This window comes from Emydura macquarii, unplaced genomic scaffold (assembly GCF_026122565.2).
Source record: "Emydura macquarii macquarii isolate MOO-44397 ecotype Brisbane River unplaced genomic scaffold, CSIRO-AGI_Emac_v2 contig_2805, whole genome shotgun sequence".
In the NCBI taxonomy this organism is placed as follows: domain Eukaryota; kingdom Metazoa; phylum Chordata; order Testudines; family Chelidae; genus Emydura; species Emydura macquarii.
Genome location: NW_027132942.1, coordinates 311,096 through 328,728, shown reverse-complemented (window position 1 = coordinate 328,728; position 17,633 = coordinate 311,096). Strand labels below are relative to the sequence as shown.

Here is a 17,633-nt window from a genome sequence, read left to right as displayed (position 1 = left end):
CCTCCATAGAAATCCCTAGAGTGGCCTGGCTGGAGCAGCGCTCCCTTGTGGAGCTTCCAGCCACCCAGCCTTGACCACGGGTCTCTCCAGTGCCCACTGAGACAGTGCCCACCTTCAGTGATGCCCCTTTCTGGGGGTGGGATGGATTGGAGGGGCTAAGCCCCCACAGCAGAAAGCAAACCCAACTCCATACTGGGCTGCCCACCTGTCTTCCCATGGGGGGGGGGGGGGGGCACGGCATCGCTGCCCTTAGGCTTCCTCCTTAATCAATCTCTTATCTGTGTGGCGCTCATTTCTCGAGGTCCAGCTGCCCTGGCCAGCAGACCTATCTCTGCGGGCAAAGTTCCATCCTCCTTCCAGCCCCCTTTGTGCTCCCCACGGCAGGATTCTCACCATGGCCCCTGACAGCCCCTGGGAAGCCAAGAACAGCTGTAGTGCATTGGAATCTAGCCCTGCCTTCATCAGTCCTGCTCTGCTGCAACCACGAAGGAGGCCTGAGTACCCCTTTACAGTGGTCGTGGAGATCTCCAAGCCAGGGCTATTTTCAAGGGTCCATTTTCGCCCACTTTAAGGTTCCTTTATGTTGCCAGAGCTGCCTGTAAGGGCTACAGTGGGACTGGGAATCAGGGCCCTTGTTGCCAAAGGGATCGCTGTTTCTTAGCTACCTTCATTATTCAAAAATAAAAAATAAAATTACAGCCCTCCTCCATCCTGCAGCCGCATGTCTCCCTAGAGGCCGGCAGGGTACGAGGAGAACAGCGAACCTGTAAATTGAAGCAGCGTCCCCGCAGATTGGAGCCGGCGTTTTGCCGTGGCAACGCAAAATCAAATTAGAAACCGAAGAGGACCAAACTTCGGTGGCAGGCAGAGAACCTTTCCAAAACCCCAGACACTTACCGGGGCCTGCTGGAAGTGCACAAGTCCGTGTGGAAAACGTCAAGCAGTGTGCACAGCGTGATTACCGGGACGTTATTAACGGCCCTGCTCTCACTGCCCAGCCCTGAGTGTCTGTGTGCTTCGTGCACAGTCCCGGTGGAAATTGCTTCAACTCCAATTGCGTTTCGCTCGTGTTTGAGGGCAGATTTGTGTCTCCTATTAAAAGGCTGCTGCCCCAGGAAGCAATCATTGAAGTACAAGGAGATAAACCTTGCTGCAGCCTAAAATCCATATCTCCGCTCAACTTATCCCGCTTGCTCAAAAGCAATCAATTCCAGGACATGAAAAAATATGGAAATCAGGCTGACTGTTCTGCATATATTGTGAAAAGGGCCGTATCTCCCCTCACCTCTAGAAAGGGAGCTGAGAGGCCTTGTGCCCCCAATATCTACCAGCAATTCCTCCCAGCCACCGGGGCAGTATGTATCCTGTACCACCTCCCCCCCAAGGCCTAAGAAGGGGGTGAAGATTCAAACCCCTTCTGCAGTGTTACCCCCCTCCCCTGTCAAGGGGTCCCTGGAGCCCAGGAGTTGCGGTCAAGCAATACCATATCAAAGCTGGATTGGTGGAAGTCTTTCACGTTCCCTTTACGTGGCAAGATAGTTGCAGTGGACGCAGCTGGCTGCCCCAGCATCTGAGTCTAAATTCATACATTCATAGATTCCAGGGCCAGAAGGGAACATTGTGATCATCGAGTCTGACCTCAAGATATAGCACAGGCCACAGAACATCCCGAAAATAATTCCCAGAGCAGATCTTTTAGCAAAACATCCAATCCTGTTTGAAAAATTGGCAGTGATGAAGAATCCACCATGACTCTTGGTAAGTTGTATCGATGGTTAATTACGCTCTCGGGTGATAATTTACACCTTATTTCCGGTTTGAATTTGTTTAGCTTCAACTTCCAGCCATTGCATCATTTCACACCTTTCTCTGCTAGACTAAGAGTCCGTGATTAAATACGTGTTCCCCGTGTTGGTACTTACAGACTGATCAAGTCACTCGTTAATCGTCTCTTTGTTAAACCAGATAAATTAAGCTCTGAGAGTCTGACACTATAGACCACGTTTTCTAAACCTTTAATCTTTCTTGTGGCTCTTCTCTGAACCCTTTTCAATTTATCAACAGCCTTCTTGAATTGTGGGCACTAGAACTGGACACAGTATTCCAGCAGCAGTCGCTCCAGTGCCAAATACAGAGGTAAAAAAACCTCTCTCTCCTACTGCAGCTTCCCCTAGTTATGCATCCCAGGGTCGCATTAGCTGTTTTGACCACAGTGTCACAGTGAGAGTTCGTGTTCAGCTGATTAGCAACCAGGACCCCCAAATTTTTTTCAGAGCCAAGTTTCCCTATTGGCATGAAAGTTTTAACCAAGCAACTTCCACGAATGGCACTGTTATGTAATAAAAACTCAAAGCCCAGGTCTGCAACAAGAAGTCTGTCTTTACTTGCCTTGCAGAGACGTTGCATGGTTTCATGTGCTAACAGCTCTGAGACGTTATGAGATGAAATGTGTCATATAGAGAACTGGGTAAAATGTTTCCACTGAAAACTGTTGGTTTTGGGGGCTTTTGTGCAAAAAAAAAAAAAAAAAAATGTCTAGTCACAGGGACCAAAACATTTTTATGAATTGCTGACGATTTTGGCTAATTGTTCCAGTTTACAAACCAGTGGTTTAGGACAGGGGTTCTCAAACTTTTTTGCTGGGACTGCCTTAGAAAATATTTCAGGCTGTGATGACCCCTCCCCCACCCATACCATGCCACCCTGACTTCTGTGCTCGGTGTCCAGCCAGCAGCCGCTGCTGCTGCTTTCTGCTCTGACTTCAGAGCTAGGCGGCCAGAGAGCGGTGGCTGCTGACCTGGCCTGGCCTGGCCTGGCCTGGCCTGGGATGGGATGGTATTGTCACCCTTTCTTCTGCACTGCTTCTGGCGGTGGTGCTGCCTTCAGAAGTGGATGTCCAGCCAGCAGCCCCCTCTCTCCGGCCACCCAGCTCTGAAAGCAGTGCAGAAGTGAGAGGGGGCAATACTGTGACCCCCCTACAATTAGCTTGCGACCCCCTTTTGGGTCAGGACCCCCCAGTTTGAGAAACACTGGTTTAGGACTTGGGGAACCGGGATTCAATTCTCTGCTCTACCACTGACTTCTTCTGTGATCTTGGACAGCTCACTTAGCCACTCTGTGCCTCAGTTCCCCCTCTCTGACATGGGGATACATTCCAGGGGTGCCGTGGGGATAAATACATTGAAGACTCATGTTCTCCGGTGACGGCGACCATATAAGTTCCTTAGAGAGGTTTACACTTCAAATGCCCCTTGCATTCATCACACCGCTTCACACCGAGTGTACTTTCAACTATCCCTTCCTCAACCCTGTAATCAATAGCAATCTGGGGCCCTGAATACCTTTCCAGGCAAACTTCCAGCATCTGCAATGAGGCTGGAATTACCACTGCAATTAGATAAACTCACACCTATTAGCGTGGGTGTGAGACTACATCTGGGGAGGGGGGAGCCCCAGGGTGGGCATGGTGCAGTCCGCTAGCCAGTCGGGAAATGTGCCGTGCAACTGGGCTGCACCATGGTACCTGGCAGACTCCGCCGTGCCGGTCTAATATTGTTGACCTTTAAATCCTGTTTTTAAAACACAGCTCTAAAACCGTGTGAAGAAAAAGCCCCATCCAATGCCCACTGAAGTTCATAGAAAGATTCTCAGTCACTTCTAGGTCTGGCTCTTATTTTTCGGTACGAGAACAACACTGTTTGATGCCCCAGATTAAATCATCGGTAGGGAAGACGGGCGGTCTTGGGGCTGAGGTACAGGGGTAAAAGATTCCCAGCTAAACCGCAAAACAGCTTCACCTGCAGGCAACTGATTGAGGCAAAATTTTTCAAGCGTGGGTATGTCATGCACACACAGCTCCCACTGAAGGCAGTGGGGTTACTCTGAATTTACACTGGTGTAAAAGGTGGCAGAGTTTGTCTCTGTACATAGAATATTAAAGAGGGACTTGAACCAAAAAGTCCAGCTCCAGCCCTGCCTGTGAACTTGGGGCTTGATTCTACAGATGCAGAAAACTTCCATGAACTTGAATGACAGCAGGATCAAGCCCTTAGACAGGTTCAGAACTTAAATCCAGTTCAGCAAAGGGCAGCCGGCCTCGAATTCTTCTGTGCTAGGCTGAACCAAACCCCCAAAAGTGATCACCTCCAAGGTTTAGGTGGGGGGTTGAAATCCAGAGCCAGCTAGTTACTTTCCAACCCTGCAGGGTACATCTAAGAAGAATGACTTCAGCTGCCAGGGAAATGCAGCCACCTCTGAGGTAGAACGCAGCAAGTCTTTGAACGGCTCACAGCAAAAGGACACAATTGTGTAGGACAGGAAGTTAAAGAAAACCATATTCAATTAGTGGCGGTTGGGTGATTATTGGGTTGGCAGAATGCAACTGGGTTAACGAGACAAAATTAGTACATGTTTCTTGGCCAGTTGCCAATTCGTGGTTGTTGCAATTATGGTCACACACACACCCCTTTATTTCAAGCCTGCATGGATCTGGGTTCAATCCCTAGCTCTGCTATTCTCCTGCTGGGTGCCCTGGGACACCCAGGCCCTAGTTCCTTTAAAGGACTTAATGCCTAACTCCCATTGAAATCAATGGGAGTTAAGTACCTAATTCCCATGGTGCATTTGTGCCTCAGTTTCCCCTCCATAAAATTGGGATCATAGTCCTTCCTTTCTCCCACCCTTTGTCTTGTGTATTTAGATTGTTTGGAAAAGGGACTGTCCCTTAATAAGGGCTTGTCTAGAGGAACAGCTAGTGCCATCCTTGTCTGTAAAGCCGCTTCATGGCAGCAAGCTGGCATGGAAAGCTACACCAGCATGCCACACACTAGCTGATCATGTGGCCGCTGCTACCATGCACTGAAAGTTCCCGAATGCATTTTTAGCTGCTCCCCTGTGGGACGGGAACAGGTCAGTGTGCAGTAACAGTGTCCACATGGCCATGCTCGCGCACTCCAGCTTGCCGTGCTTTATCTTTTCGCCAGGACAAGCTTGAGGTGTTTAGGAAGCCCCCACCAGGGTAAGAACCCGGATTTCATTTGGGACCTGGAATAGAATAATTAATTTCTCACCTGATGGTGCAAGAAAACCCCGTCTGCTCCATCTAATCTTCCTGGGATATACATTTTCTCACTGGGTAGTTCAAATTGGGATAAAATGATTTAAAACCCATATTACAGGGGGAGGGAGGGAATGGCCTTATTCCAAGCTTTGCATAAGCAGTGCAATCCCCTGTCGCACACAACTGTCACAGAAGGCAGGGGAATGCGGAGACCTGACCTTTAATTTGTTTCTCTCACGTTTCTGTCTATATTAACAAAACAAATAGAAACTTAAGTTATGGAGTGCTGTTCCACCCCCCACCACACACACTTTCAATAACCTCTTTGGGCATCCGATCTATATGGCAGCCATTTAGGGTGACCAGACATCCCGATATTATTCAGACTGTCCCAATATTGGGAGTTCTGTATGATACACGCAACTATCCCCTCCAAAAAGTGTTCTGATTTTTCATACTTGCTATCTGGTCACCCTATCTCCATTGCTCCAGTGTGGTTATGAAGCCATCATGGCAACACATATTTGCACTCTCGCTCAGTATCTCAATGTTACTAATCTGTGCTCTGGGAAGGAACTCTTAGCGTGTCTGAATATTCCTTTATGGCAGACAATTGCCATTATTTTCCTCTTCCCTATGATTTAAGCTTCCATTGTGATTTGGAGCTCTGAATATTCTACTTACCAGCACGTTTATAGGTCTCCAGGTCTGATCAGGAAAGACATGTGTGTGTATCGCTCCATACAGCCACTTGTAACTAATGCTACCAGCTGGAATTCGAGGTGCCTTGTTCTCTGCAAAGTGCTAGTGATTTAAGGCCAATTTATCTGCATGATTACAGACCAGATTACTACATTGGTGCAACCCTATTGATTTCAGTGGTTATACCGCTGTTTCTAAGAGCGGGATTTGGCCTTATCTCTGCGTTTCTAGCCCACCATATGGAGTTGCAGGCATCCTCAACGCTGGAACTGTACTAAAGGTGAAGTTCAATCTACTCTAATGTATGTGTAGAGCGCTCATCACCATAGATACTACAGGAAGCTTAGGTTTTAAGTGCTAGGATCATTAGCTATTGTAGAATGAACGTTTCTGGGAGCAGGAGGCAGAACAAGCACAACAGAGGATCCATTCCTACAGGATCTGCAACGTCCTGGAATATATTTAAGCCTCAGCATGACCAGGCATGGAGAAAGCTGCAGAACAGATCTTTTAACCTATGTTTTCCCCTAACTTTTGAGGTATGAAGCCCTGGGGATTTCATTTACCATTCAAGGCTGTCTCCATTTTCCAAACAGGAAAAGGGGTGTGTTTGTTCTTCTGATGTGGACTGCTAGGACCTCCATTGAAAATGTGCCCAGATCCCATGGCAATGGAAGTCTTGTAGACACACACACACAAAAAAGCCCATCTCCACAGACACTTTCCCCACTGTCAGCCGAAATGCCAAAAGTGTGTGTTAGAGAGACAAGGTGTCTGAAGTCAGCTCTTTTGTTTGGACTGACTTCAGCTAGTGAAAGACACGCTTTCAAGCTACACAGAACTGCCTCTTTCACCAACTGAAGTTGGTCCAAGAAAGGATCTGACCTCACCCCCCTTGTATCTCATATCCTGGGATCAACACAACTACAACACTGCAACCAAAAGAGTATGTTGTATACAGGCCCACCCAGAGGAGGGAGAACTTCAAGTAGGGGCCAGATGGACATCTCACAATGGTTGCTTCCTCACCCGATGTTGGAGGCTTTTTTAGAAGAGATGCTTGAGTCACACACAAGTTATTGGGCTAAGAACAGGGGTAACTGGGGAAGATTTAATGGCCTGTGATATACAGGAGATATGTGAGATGATCCTCTGATCCCTTCTGGCCTTAAGTGCTATGAAAGGTGCCAAGTCTTGAAAGTCCTAGCAAGCCCCAAGGGGTGATCTGGGGCATGGCCAAATATGAGATATTGCTTCTGAGAGTAAATTCTAATGGGTCAAACAGGAAGGAAGTCACATTCATGGAAAGAGAATGCCATGTTCAGTAGTTCAGAGGAGAAAAGTGATATCTTAGTTCCCAGGATCGACTGTAGATTTAAGGTTGTAAGAACCAGAATATAAACATGCATATGTCTCTGCAGGTCATGCAGTCTCCCTATGGAAGGAGGGAGAGTGGGAATTGAACCACTGGCTCCTCTGCTCACGCCACTGGATTGTTTTCACTTGGAGCAGAAAAGGAGCGGATTGTAGTGGTTAGAGAAGGGGACCGCATATCAGGGTTCCTGGATGCTATTCCTGGCTCTGATGCTTTGAAACCAGCATGGACAAAATAGCGGAAAATATATTTCTAAGGAACAATCCTGCACCAAAGAGGGAGATAGATGGAGGAGATGTTGCCTAACCTCTCCTTGCTTCTATAACAGGATCACAGAATTGATACAGGTGATGTTAAAATGTGGATTTCTCTAGTTTATTACAGGGTTGAAATCCTCCCCTCTCACTCCTAACAATGGGTCAGATCATTAGCTGGTGTAAATTGGCAAGTTCAGTTGAAATCAGTGGAGCTGTCCTGATTTATACCAGCTGAGACTGTAGCCCTTTAAGGTCTTTGAACAATGTGGCTTCTTTGGCACAAGAGGAGGACAAAGGAAGCGGTTAGACCATTTAGAGAGAGGATGCTCCAAATCCTGTAGGAATGGGTCCTCTGTTAAGGATGGCCTGCCTTCGGCTCCCAGGAGATTTCACACCGGTGCACTGATGACCCCACCAGTTCAATATTACAGTGTTGCTTGGGTCCAATGGTGATGAGTGTGCTACAAATACCTTAGACTGGATTGACCTGTATTGGCTGTTCCTGACTGTGCAACCAATAGACCTTTTAACCCAAGTTGTGCCGAATATACGGGAAATAGCATTTTTTTAATAAACGCTTTGTACTCTGACTGGAGGCTCCTAACTGTGACGGAAGCACTTCTCGCTTTGCAGACTGGTTAAAAAAAGGGTATTTTAACCACTTGTAGAGAGCGTTGGTGGGCAGTCAGCGAAGTCTCAGCCTGGAACGCATGAGTACACACAGAGCACAATAGCACGCAGATGAATCTAGAAATGTTCTCAGAACTATATCCCGAATCCAAATGCCTCTGGGCATCTGGCTTTAAACATTATGGTTCCGACCAATAGGCACTCTTGAAAACTTTACCCAAGTGCCCTAGAAGCCTGTATCCTATTTTCAAAAAGGACTTGCACCTAGATCTTTAAAGGAGTTTAGGTATTGCTCGAAGCTTCCCTTGGTCTGAGTGGGCTGCAGTCTGGTCTTTTTGGTTAGCCTCTCTGGTACGCTTCCTAAGGACAGACTCTCCCTCTGGGGCCCCTTCTCAGAAATGGGGTCTCGTGGCCCAGCTGCCGTAGGCCCCCAGGACTGCTTCGTAGCTTAAGAATGCTTCCTCCCAGAACACCTGCCACATGGGTGCTCTGGGTTTACAGCTGAACGCTTCAGGGGCTCATGAGAGTGGAGCCAAATGGCCGGACGGTGCACAGGGGTCTAAAACAAAATTACTTTTTACTTAGCTAGCACGGGAGATCCACAGCTCTAAAAACAGCAAAATAAGCACATTTATATGCATTTCCCTGCCTCCATTTCCACATCACACTGGACCATTCTTTGGGCAGAGTCTTTTAAAGAGTCCCGAATCCCCCTCTCCTGCACATGGCTTTCCTTCAGAATCACAGAGTCTCCTTCACCCTCTCTCTTTGGTCCGAGACAGCTTGCTTCCTTTACCCTGGCTGATCCCACAGTTAAATAAAAACATGCCCTTCTATCCCTCTCCCCCTGTGTGTCTGAGTCCCTTGAGTTTGTAAGTCCTCCCACCAACAGCCAATTCCATGGTTGTCTGCCTCTGGGAAAATCCCACTGATCTAAACCCCAGCCCTTTGCAGACAGACTTGGCCCAACTGGTTTCCCCGTAGGCTTCAGCCATCCCATCGTCCCAGGGTGCTCTCCCTCGAATGGGAGCCATTGAGGTTACTGGCTGTCCTTTGTCAACTCTGCGTCACCACCCCATTGGAAAGCGAGAAGGCATCCAGCCCCCAGTCAAAATGGAATCTGCAGCTTGATAAAGATGCGTACAGAGATTCCCCAATACCCAGCAGAATTCATAAGCTGTGGAGAGACGAACTCCCCCAAATATTTATCAAAGTATTCATCCTCCCATTTGCCACTACGTGCAGAATGTATGGCCTGCCTCCCCAACTAACCTAATAAATCGGACTGTGATTACATTTGGAGAGTTGATAAACAGAGTACCTGCAAGCCATCCTACCATAGTCACCCTTTAAAGCCAAAGCCACTTGTGCTATTGTGAGTTAATTATAGGCAACAATATAGATCTTTCCCGCTGGAGTGGGACTTGGCTTTCTTTGGCTGTTGTCAATTTGAATGAAAGCAATTTGATGAACATCTAACCTAGCTATTCTCATTCAGTAAAGGCTATTACCAGGGACAGGCCCAGGAAAGTACAAAGGTGAATCCTGATTCGGGTGATAGAGGGGTGTGGATCTAGGGTTTTGTTTCAGGCCCATTGTTAGAGTGCCACAGATAGTCACAGCGCTGTGCAACCCAGAAAGCAATGCTCTTGTCCCAAAGAGCAGGCTAAGGGTTCAATAGTGAACAGTGCAAACAAGCAAGGACAGAGGGGTGTGGACATTTTAGGTTGAGGGCTTCCCAAACAAAAAGATGGCTCTTCAGTTGACCTCTGAAGGAGAGGGTGGGATTCTGGTGAATGTTATTGGGGCATCCCATCCAGGAATGTCGAGTGGCCTAAAAGGAAGGCATGGGCAAAGGGAGGTACTTTGAAAGTAGAAGGTACTTGAGTGGGATGAAGGGGGAGAACCAGTGTAGGCAGGAGGAGACATGGTGCTGAGCCTGGAAAGTTAGGCGGAGTAGCCAGCCGCTGGGTGCGGACAGAGAGTCGAAGCCAGCGAGTGGAATGCTGGGGCAGTGTGGTGAGAAAGGCAGGCTGAACACAGCCTCTGATCTGCAGGTACAGTGCTCCAGAGAAATGGAAGCATGGATGTTCGGAAGCCATTGGGCAAATCAAGCCTATTCCTGAGAACCAGTGAGTCTGCAGCAGCGTGACCTGGAATCCAGGGAAGAGCTGCCTGAAACCGGGGCATGGAATCGGGACACAGCTGCACAGAACCACCACCAAGTGGGGCAGGAAGTGGGTAATGCGGGTGGATGGGCACGAACTCATCACTGGAGAGTCAATGGAGAAGGGGTGTGTGTGTGTGTGTGTCAGTGTCAACAGCCCAGATGAAGGGGAGGCCTTTTGGGAGGAACCTCCAAGTGAGTGTCTCATTGTTGGTGACTTGCAGCCGCGAGTGGACGCATGGGTCTGTGTTTGGACCATGAAGGCTTCAGACCAGCCTTGAACCGGATGCTAGGAAGATGAGGTGACCTACCCTTAATGCAGCTCTGGGGATTCATTTTAAATTACTTGGTTTCCGCAAGGGTGGTATTTCTTTACTGGTCTCTCGCGGACGTTTCTCCACCCCACAAATCCACCACAAAACCTGGCCATCTCTGCTCAAGAGTGGCCCCATACTGGCATAGGGGGCTTCTCCTCCAGATTAAGGAGTCAAGTGAATTGGAGGGGTGCGGATGGCAAGTCCAAGATGGGTCAGGAATGAGTGCACTGGTAGACCTGCTTCAGAAAAGAAAGGATGCTTAAATAGTGCTTAATATACACGTGCATTGAGTGGGCGCTTTTAATGACTCGCATTCATGGACACCAAGCTCACCTGCCTACACAGCCACAAGGTGACCTGGTCAGAAAACGTGGCCTTAAGTGCCAGCAATATGCAGATGACACAGCTGTACCTATCCTTCACCATCTACAGTCAGACTGTTAGCAGCGAGAGCCCAGTGCTGGGATGAGATCAGGTCATGGATAAAGAGCAGCTGGTTGAATATGAATTGGAGCAAAAGACCCGGGTGATGCCGGTGAGCAAAGGAAAACATTGAAGTTTGCAGCCATAGTGCAGCGTCCTTTGGTTAAAGGGGAACACCCACCGTTGGTCAGCTGTCTGTAGTCTAGGAGTGATCCTGGACTCCTCGCTGGCGTTAAGCTCTCACAGGAAGTGTTACTCATCGAGGCTGCTCTACCATTGCCAATTGAGTAGGAGGCTCTATGCAACCGTGGTGGATGAAGACCTGGCCTCACTTATACACCGCTTTGCCACCTACCACCGATCTGGACTCGGAGCCATGAGATACACCTGGGTATGAAGCAGTCAGCCCTTTGGAAACTTCAACTAGCACAGAATGCTGCAGTGGTCTTCTCAGCACCACGGGCTACCGTGAGCCTATCAGACCTGTTTGTTGTTCACGGACATGCAGCCAATCCTATCCAGACTCTTTGGGTCATAAACAGAAGTTTGCTTGCTGCTAGAACTGACCCAGAGTTTCTGGACACTCCCACAGCTAGTTTGCTTTTCCCTAGGAATTCCTGGAAATTCTCTTTTGCAATTTGCAATTGGACACAGAATATTTCCTTTATTTGTAACTGTGAATGTAAAAAGTTTGACTTCTTAGGCTTTGCCATTCCCCAAACAGAAAAGCACTTACAAACACTAAGTGAGGGGAGGCTTACTTGGTCATTTGGGGTTTACACAGCAAATTGCTGTACATTTGAGATTTTTTTCCTGGTCTCCAAATTTCCAAAGAAAAAGGTCCCCATGCAATAGATTTGGGCTTGGAAGACTGAGCCTTATGCAGTCTTTGGAACCACTGGCTTACCTGGAAACTTGCCGGAAGGCTATTAGAGGGGTTTAGCTAATGGAGGCGTAATGCAAATTGCAACCATGATGATGGCCATGATTGGAACTTAACTACAAAGTGCATGAGTGACCCCAAACTGCTGGCTTAAGTGAAGCTAAAGCAATGCCGCATCCTGCTCCACAGCTGGGTAATGCTATCCCTCTGATTTCCCTGTCAAGAAGTGGAAGCTAAGCCCTGTAATTTCCTTCCCTTATCTTGAGAAATAGCCCCAGAGCAGCCGCGCTAACCACCGTCATTTTCTAAACCCGCACACGGACCCTTGTGCAATTTGTTCGGTGCCTAATGAAATGTGAGGTTACTCAGTCACTGCTTAGCTGCAGCTGTTCTCCCACCTCTCCAGATTCAAAAAGCAAATTAAAAAAACCTCAGTTTGGGGGAACATAAATAGCAAGTGAGCTCAGGAAATGAAAGACGGTCTGATGTTCATGCTCTGTGCATCACGAAGACGCAGAGAAACTACAGGTGGGCCCAGTCGCTGTCATTCCTAGGCCATCCAGGATAGCTCCCTGCCTGTAGTGTGATTCCCTGATCGGCAGGGACATTTCTGTGCCTTGCACGACTTACTCAGATAGTGCTTTCATTTGGGGAAAAAAAAAAAAACAAACAAAAACCACAGGGTCTGCCCTTTTCTGAATCCTTTTCTATTTGTCAATATCCTTCTGCTCCTGAAGTGCAGGGCCCCCTCTGAACTATATGTGATGTGGCCTCCAGTGGCATAAAAAGGGTCTACAGTCTGCCTGCTTCACATTGTGATGTTTCTGCACATGAAGCCACAAATCACACTGTTGGGGGAGTTCTTCCTTCCTGCCCCCATCTCTCATTAGAGTGACTAGACATCCTGATATTCAGGGCTTTATCTTATATATGCAACTAACCTCTCCTCCCCACCCCAAAAAAAAGTGTCGCAATTTTTCCACACTTGCTATCTTTAACATGTATTGTCCATAGAATATAGAGAGTACAGGTGTCCATAGACATTGCCCCCACGCACAATTTTAGAAGAGATTCATTTCATTTGAAATTGAGGGGGGGAGGGGGAATTTTCATTGTGCACATAAATTAAATGATCTTTGAAAAAATTTGTGGTTCATTTTAGTGGGAAACCCTCCCCATTTCTCTTATTTTTATAAATTCACATCCTTTTTACTTCCCATTGGAAGAGAGGTGGGTAGGAGGAAGAAACCATTTTTCAGTTCTCCACCTCTGGGAAAAAAAAGGCAGTGTTATTTTGCATTATATTCCCTCATTTATCTATCTATGGTCCCCATTACTGTAGTATCTGAATGCCCCAGTGTCTTTAACATACTTACCCTCACGACACTCTGGTGAGGGAATGCCAGCAGCCATGCTTTGTCCCCATTTGTAATGAGAGTAAGTGTTTGGTCCAAAGTCTCCCAGGAAGCCTGTAGCAAATCAGAGAATTGAACATCCGTCTCCCACACTCCAACTGAGTGCCCTAACCATTGGGCCTTCTTTCCCCTCCAGCCCATCAAGAAAAGTGCCTATTTTCTTTCAGTTTAAGTAAAAGTAACTTTTTCATTTTTACACTTCCCACAAATGCATTTTTCTAGAGGAAAAAGAGAAAGTTAAAAACTGAGTGAAAGGGGGCCTTTCCCCACGATATCAAATGAAGATAACCAGAAAGTTCAGGATTTCCTTCCCTTCCACCCCCTCCCAAAAACAACTTTTCAGAGAAGTGAAGATTGTGAATTTTGGGCAAAAAGTGGTTTTGATGAAAGCCCTTCGGTTTTTACTAGCTTTAAGAACCAGATCTGATGATGCAGCAGGAAAAATAATCCACAGCAGCCATTCTGTGTATTTGCTTCTACCACTGCTCTGAGGGGTGCTCAAAAGCTCCCATAGTAATAATAATGGTCTCTCCCATGCTATTGACGTAGTGCAAGAGTTCTCCAGGGTGAGCTTCCAGCGGGGGGCTTGTATCATCTTGCATAGTCTTCTCTTGGAAATTGCACTGCTTCCCACCCAAAAGAACAAACATGTCCAGTATTGAACAGAGGAAGGTGGACAGGAACAAACTGTTGATAAACAGTGCCTGTTTTATGGGTTCTGCCCATGGATTTTCAGCGACACACACACACACACACACACACACACACACACACACACACACACACACACACACACGCACGTTCCCGCTATTTCAGCCTGACAACAACAGATGGAAGTTGGAGGGCAGATGACAATTTACCCCGTTCCACCCCTCAGACCGGAGACCCTTCTTCTTGTACTAAATCAATGGAGACTTTTGCTCCTGTAGAATAGCAAGAACTTTCTCCCCTAGGGGCAAGCCTGGTTCCCAAAGCAACTGCTAACCAGTTTTATCTGGGGTGGCTGGAACACCATTGGCATGTGCAGTTGGAGCTGAGTTCTTTAATTAATGCCTCTTGCCTAGGAAAGGTTGGGATTCCTGGCAGCTTGTATAGAAAGTTGGGGCTGGAGCCATTGCATATAAATTGCATTTCTCCTTAACGTCCCAACTCACTGCTGGACACAGTCCAGCCCCATGTGTCTTTCCTTCTTCCTTACAGGTAGGTAGGTCACCCATAAGCAGCCATAAAAAGCATTGGCTTTTCCCATTCTATTCATCCAGCCACCTTACCACAGACGGGTTAGCTATATCTCATAAGAACATATGAACGGCCGTACTGGGTCAGACCAATGGTCCCTCTAGCCCAGTATCCTGCCTTTCAACTGTGGCCAATGCCAGGTGCTTCAGAGGGGAAGAACAGAACATGTAATCAAGTGATCCATTCCCTGTCGCCCATTCTCAGCTTCTGGCAAGTAGAGGCTAGGGACACTTCAGAGCATGGCTTTTTATTTCTGCCCATCCTGGCTAATGGCCATTGATGGATCTATCCTCCATGAACTTAGCTAGCTCTTTTTTTAAGCCCTGTTATAATTTTGGCCTTCATAACATCCTCTGGCAAGGAGTTCCACAGGTTGTCTGTGCGTTGTGTGAAAAAATACTTCCTTTTGTTTGTTTTAAACCTGCTGCCTATTAATTTCATTTGGTGACTCCTAGGTCTGTGTTATGAGAAGGAGTAAACAACAACATTTCCTTATTTACTTTCTCCACACCAGTCATGATTTTATAGACCTCTATCATATCCCCTCTTAGTCATCTCTTTTCCAAGATGAAAAGTCCCAGCTTTATTAATCTCTCCTCATATGGAAGCTGTTCCATGCCCCTAATCATTTTTGTTGTCCTTGTCTGTACCTTTTCCAATTCCAATATATCCTTTTTGAGATGGGATGACCAGATCTGCATGCAATACTTAAGACGTGAGTGTCCCATGGATCTGTAAAGAGGCAATATGGTATTTTCTGTCTTATCATCATGCTTACAAAATGAAAATCAGGCAGCTATCATTATACTCAACACCCCAGGGCTGCTTCAGGTCAGAGCCAGATTGCAATTGATATTCTGCACAACTGCTGGTTTTATGAGAAGATACAAATCTTTCCAGCCTTGGAAATGTGTGGTGGTGGTGGGAGGTGGGGGTTGCTGTTCCCGGATTAAAAATAAAAAACCCTTTCCAACATCGACCAAAGAATTAAAGTACACACAGCCTGGCAGACCCAGGAGTCTATCAATTCCTGTGTAGTTGGAGGGATTTTTCGTAGCCATTTTTATGGCATTTTAACTCATCAGCACAGTTATTGTGTTACACGGCAGGAGTTAAGCAATAACTTTACAACTCAAATAGAGCTTTATAGGGCAGAGAAATACAAGTCATGCTTGGAGAAGGTAATTTGCACAGATAAAACGGATATTAGTAAGGAACAGGATAACTTCTTGTATTTTCAATGAAGAGGGTGATGCTACAAATAAGGTCTGTTAAACTATTATTACGTATAATCCTAATGCTGCCCTAGGAGCTGTGCTCATGGATCAGGACTCCATTGTGCTAGGCGCTGTATAAACAAACTAAATTAGCAGGTCTCTGCTCCTAAGTCACATGCCTTCCAACCGCCTCCTGCCCCCACATGCAGAGATTTTACAGTTAGGTTCCAAGGCCAGCAGGAGACACCGAGTTCTACTTGGGTTTTGTTACGCTATGCGTGAGTCCGACAGCTGAGAGTGGGTAGGTAACAAAGCACCATGTCAACTGGCTCCTAACATCATGACGAAGAGGAGACGTCAGTTTGCTTTCAGGAGAGCTAGATTTTTGTTCTATCAGAAGAAAACTCATGCTTTTGGCCTCTTCATAGACTCAAAAGATGAGGGTTGGAAGGGACCTCAGGAGGTATCTAGTCCAACCGCCTGCTCAAATCAGGACTAATCCCAACTAAACCATCCCAGCCAGGGCTTTGTCAAGCTGCAGTTTAAAAACCTCTAAGGATGGAGATTCCACCACTTCACCACCCTCCTAGTGAAAAAGTTTTTCCTAATAGCCAATCTAGATCTCCCCCACTGCAACTTGAGACCATTGCTCCTTGTTCAGTCATCTGCCACCACTGAGAACAGCCTAGCTCCATCCTCCCTCTTACTCATAATGTAATACATTGACACGGGTTTTCTGGTTGCTGACAAAGGACAGGATTGCTCTTACGACAGTAGAGGACTAGGGTTAGTTTAGACTATTCAGTTACTCCCTGTTACACAAGAAAGTCATGTGATTAAGGCACTGCATTAGGATTCATGAGATCTGAGATAGTGGCAGAGCCAGAAATTAAATAACTTGGCCGAGGTCACCCAGGAAGTCAATCTTTTTGGCCCAGCTCCTCAACCGTATTTAGGCTCCTAATTTCCACTGAAATCTGGGACCCTGTGCCTCAACTCCCCATCTGTAAAATGGGGATAATCGTTGCATGTCTTATCTGTTGGGATCACTATCTCATCATGGCTGGGACAGTCTTATTGTACAGCACCCAGCACAAAGGGGCCCTGATCTCACCTATATGATAATGGCTATTCTATAGATTTGCATGTCGCTTAAACACTGAAACAAAAATGCAGGTAGTTAAAAAGAGGCCCTGCTCCCAATAATTGACGCTGACTGCTGCTGTGTGTTCCATGTGATGCTAACAAAGCAAAATTATTTACACCAGGTTTTTCATCCAATAATCTGTCTACAATTATCAATTACAATCCAATAATCTGTTCTACAACTAACAATTAAACCAGCTCATTAGTGTGTGTTCTGTAAAAAGAGGAGGTCTGGCACTGAATCTAGCCTAGAGAGGCTTTTTAATGGCATAACCTAATTAAAAGTTACCTTTATGACTCACTATCCTAAATGCTGCCAGAGCTCCATTGAGAAAACTGACAAAGCTCCAGTTGTTTGATCTGGCTAATGATGGTTTGATATTTTGGTTGGTTATAGTGCTCAGAGCATCAGAAAGATAGCCTTTCCTTTACATAGCTGCTTCTTGCTGATTTCCACTCTGTGCCCCTTATCAACAGCAGACTGCTGCTACTTTCAAGGGTTGCGACAGCACAAGATGGACCATGACCCCCATGTGGTAGGCTCTATGATAATATAAATAATTAATAAGTGAGTAGTTATACACACAATCTATATTTTCAAAAGCGCTCAGGCCAGATCTTCAGCATTCAGCACCCACAGTTCGGGTCAGATTTTCCAAAGAGCTCTGCAATCAATGCAAAATCTAGTCCCAAACGTGCACACTGGAGTTTGTTTTGTTTTTTTAATTCTGGCCATAAATTTCAGTCAATGGGCCACATTTATCCTTGGTGTGATCTCCGTGAAGTCACCAGAGTTATATTAG

The 17,633-nt window shown here is 46.6% G+C and overlaps 1 long non-coding RNA gene across 2 annotated transcripts in view; it reads right to left on the bottom strand.

The window, feature by feature from the left end:
* The window catches only part of LOC137166143 (uncharacterized), a 73,375-nt gene that overhangs the window by 42,563 nt on the left and 13,179 nt on the right, over positions 1–17,633 (bottom strand). The window contains exons 2-3 of one of the 2 annotated variants that reach the window (XR_010923575.1): positions 13,190–13,282; positions 8,280–8,582 (exon numbers count right to left, since the gene is read on the bottom strand). The exons of the other annotated variant lie outside the window; for it this stretch is intronic. This is a non-coding gene — a long non-coding RNA (uncharacterized lncRNA). Of the gene's footprint in view, positions 1–8,279; positions 8,583–13,189; positions 13,283–17,633 lie in introns of those variants that run through there. 2 annotated transcript variants of the gene reach the window in all.